At 48.7% G+C, this 4,186-nt stretch overlaps 1 pseudogene; it reads left to right on the forward strand.

The window, feature by feature from the left end:
* Positions 1-446: 446 nt before the first annotated feature.
* LOC139022183 (nuclear prelamin A recognition factor pseudogene) lies at positions 447-2,013 on the forward strand (annotated as a pseudogene).
* Positions 2,014-4,186: the final 2,173 nt, after the last annotated feature.

Raw genomic sequence — 4,186 nt, forward strand, 5'->3', positions numbered from 1 at the left:
CAGAAGGCAGACTGCTTGGTTGCTACCCTGGCCCACAGGCTCCCATTGATCAGGGGATGGTTAACAGGGAACTGGAGTGAGTGGCCGGGGGACTGGCGAGCAGCTGGAAGGCAGGCCTCTTGGTCCCTCCTCCTGGCCCTCAGACTCCAATCAATTGGTGATGGAGGCGGGGCGAAACTGGGGACTGGCTTCCTTAGTAGTCCCATAGGTTCAATCTCCAGAAGACGGGCCAGGCCCCAACAGACCAGTGCCTCTGGCACAATCCCAACAGTGCTGCTGGCCTCCTGGAACTCGGCCTCGGGCACTGCGGCCACTTCCCCTCCCTAGACGCTCCCCTAGGAAGAAAGGATACCACCAGCAGCACCAGGGGCAAGCAGAGGTGACTGACTGCTCTCCCAGTGCTTTCTCCAGGTCACTCGAGCCGGCCCCTGCCCACCTTGCTCCAGATGAAGTGTGATCACTGCACACGGAAGGATTGTAGTAAAAAAAAACAAAAACTGATGATCAAGAGAATGCCACGGTCAATGTCTAGAGTCCAGCTCAGGAGAACAGAGAGAAGGGAGCATTCCATAAGTTGGCCGATGCCGAGATATTTCTGACTGACTGCGTAGTGTGTGACAGTTGTGTGACCGCAGAGGAAGGAGTCCAAGTTTCTCAACAGAACACCAAGGACTTCTTCTGTGTTCTGAACCTTAATAAGAAATGTGTTACCTCACAGCACAAAGTGCTAGCAGTGTCCGTGTGTCCTTAGTCTATACTTTAATTTTCTGCTAAATTCAGCCTCAGTGTCACTGGTGCATCCTGAAAGCTCTATGGCTTTCTCAAAAGCCTTGGGGCACACTGTCTTTGACATGAAGATAGTTGCGGACTTCAGCATCCTGGAGAGTCAGAAGGAATTTGTGCGTCGGTACTGCCAGCACCATGAGGAAGAGCCCCAGCTACCCATGCTGACCTCCGCCTGCCCCGGCTGGGACAGATATGCAGAGCGTGTGCTGGGTCACCCCATCACCCCCCACCTCTGCACGGCCAAGTCTCCCCAACAGATCACGGGCTCTCGGGACAGGCAGAACCTGTCCCCAGATAAGATTTTCCACATCATTGTGGCCCCGTGTTATGACAAGAAACTGGCAGCCCTTTGAGAAGACGTTCCCACAGCTTTACATAGTTCCCAGGATGCTGACTGCGTGTTAACCTCAGGTAAAATTGCCCAGATGATGGAGCAAAGTGACTTCACCTCGAATGACGCCGCCATGGACACTCGGTTTGGAGACATGAAGGAGAAGGAGGTGAGGCTCCACGAGGGTTCCAGCTCCAACGGGTACCTGGTGCACATCTTCAGGCACATGGCCAAGGAGCTGTTCAACAAGGACGTGGGAGTGCTCACCTACCGCACCCTGAGGAACAAAGACTTCCAGGAGGTCACCCTTGAAAGGGACGTAGAGGTTCTGCTACGCTTTGAGGCTGCTGACGGCTTTCAAAACATCCAGAAGTGGTCCTGAGGCTGTAGAGGGGCAAGTTCCCCTGCCACTTCATGGAGGTCCTGGCCTGCACCAGGCATGCCTTAGCGGCAGGGGCCAGGCCCAGGCAGAAGACGGGTGTGCAGACAGGGCAGTGCTGTGGCAGATGTAAGATATCTATGCTGCCATCCCCGTGTGGCCCCCAGAGACCAGTGCCCATGTGCATGAGCTGTACCAGGAGTGGCTGGGGCAGGGGGGCGACTCCCCCTGGGCCCAGGCGGCCCTGAACACCACCCAGCAGGGCCCAGAACAGCCTGCCAGTACATCAAGTGGTAAAGGTCCAGGAGACGCCCGGACTGCAGGCCGCCTGAAGTGGGGTGTCAGACACTTGAAGGAAAGGTTTATCATCTCTGTCATTGCTTTGGTTTTCAGAATTTCCTGCTCCCCATCTGTCAGCTCCCTCCCTCTGAGGTGCAATGTTGTCGTCACATGGGTGCAACTGGAATATTGTATCTCAAGAGGATTGCCCCAATGTATGTATCCTTTTATCCGATGATGAACATATCCCAAAGAACAAGAATGGAGACAGACTACTGTACTTTAGGCTTAAAAAAAAACTCCAGAAGTTGTCCTGTAAAGAGCTGAGACTTGGTTCTGTCCATGCATCTCAGATAGATTGGATGAGGAAATGGCCCGGTTTGGCCCTGACTTTACCCACTTATGTTACCCTTGAAGGTGTCTTTGCCACAATGTGAATTAACTGCCACCTTTTGGAATAGGGGCTCATACAAAAGTCTGCATTCCCAACTTTTCTTGAAACAGATCTATGTTCTGCAGCTGTGGCCAACATCCTGAGATCAGGTCTGGTTGACCAGGTCCTGCTGGGAATCAGGGGGCACTGGAATGGATGCCCCCCCCCCCATCTCTGTGCCCTTTTAGATTCAGGGATTCAGATAAACTCACTTTGGGGGAGGGTGACAAGGGTGACAGGTGTCACAGATGCAAGGATGGAAAATGGAGAGGCATACACCCTGCTTGGTCCCTCCCTGGGTGGGGTCAGGCAGATGAAGGCAGCCAGCCCACCCCACAATTGAATGAGATAGCGTCCTCTGTATCCACCTCTTACCCTGTGGGCCCGGCTACTCCCCTCAGCTCTGGGTAGCCCTCTGCATTCCACCACAGGCACTCTGCCCTCACCTGCTGCTCGTTCTAAGTGAGAAGGAAGAGAGCAGTTGGCCTACCGACAACTACACAGAAAGATAGGGCTCACAGCTGGTGAGCACAGTGGCAGTGGTGGGAGCCTCTCCTGCCTCCATGGCAGCACTACGGAGCAGCAAGTTGAGTGGTAAGGAGCAGTGAGCAGGCGGGCAGTAAGGAGCGAAGGGTCCTGGACTGGGAGAGGGATTTCCAACTATCGGCTTAGGCCCATTTTCCATGTAGAACGGGCCTAAGCCAGCAGACTGACATCCCCTGAGGGGTCCTGGACTGCGAGAGGGTGCATGCCAGGCTGAGGAACACCCTCCCCCCACCCGCTGGCCAGTGCATGAATTTTATGCACCAGGCCTCTAGTAAATTATAATTGCCTTTAACTCCTATTCCTAGTGCCCATTATTTCTGAGTAGTTATAATTCAGTAAGTGCTGTGCCAGATTTTCTCTCCTTTATTTTTGCTACCACTTTGGGGACAATGGTAGTTAAGATAACATGAATGAAAAAATATAACGGACTAGCCAAAGGACAACAGCTGAAGCAGCTAGTGCCCCAGAGGGATCTAGAAGAGCTTGGCTCTGAGAAAGAAAAGATTGCCAGGAATGATTAACACAAAAGAAAACAGAATTTCTTCATCTTAGAACAAGGGAATGATTAGCTAGCAACACACAAGACTTCGAACAAGTGATTAAAAGTTCACATTAAATGCACAATTTTATTACTTTTGGTTCAATTACTTTTTTAAGGAAATTGAAGACTTATGGGTTTGAAAAAATTTGTCATATAGTAGTTAGGCTGCCAAACTGTTTAAGATTTTATAATGTTTTGGTCACACAGGAATGAAGTCTCCTTCCAAAAATATAAACCAAATTTGTAGGCAGCTGGAGCAGATTGGCAAGCAAGTGACAATGTGTGTCTCTTTGTATTGTACAATGCTGTACCTAATGCGAAGGAAAGCACAGAGCAGCCATTCTCACCATGTGCAGGATCGTAAAAGGTACCAGAGGGTGGAAGACTGATATAGAGAACAGCACTTCCAGGTTCTTCAAATCATCTGTCTGTTTCACTTTTTCTTTGAGAGATTTCTTAAGGTATAATCTTCAGAAATCTCTTATGGGTTGAGGGGTATCTTAGGGTATAATCCCAGAATTCAAAACTTTTCTAATGTTAAAATGAAATACAAAGAACCCTTAAATAATAGGGCACGGCAAACTGAGTTATGACTTACGAGAAGCAAGATGGACTTTGAGCTCAGAAAGAAACTAGGAAAGACAGAAAAGATTATTTGAATAAAACAAAATCTTAATAAAAAATCAACTAATAGATAAATCATAATTCTCAAATTTATATTTTAAAATAAACCATCATATTAAAATTAGTTCTTTTTTAGTAAAATGTTTGAAATAAATCCCAAATTTCAAAAGGCTGCAATAATGTTCCATTATTTTTCAAAGGGATAGATTAACTGCATTAGAAGTAATAGTACCAAATCAAATGAGTGGATTAAAATTGTCATGTTTG

Source organism: Myotis yumanensis, unplaced genomic scaffold (assembly GCF_028538775.1).
Source record: "Myotis yumanensis isolate MYYU_CA2020_CCGP unplaced genomic scaffold, mMyoYum1.0.hap1 SCAF_13, whole genome shotgun sequence".
In the NCBI taxonomy this organism is placed as follows: Eukaryota; Metazoa; Chordata; class Mammalia; order Chiroptera; family Vespertilionidae; genus Myotis; species Myotis yumanensis.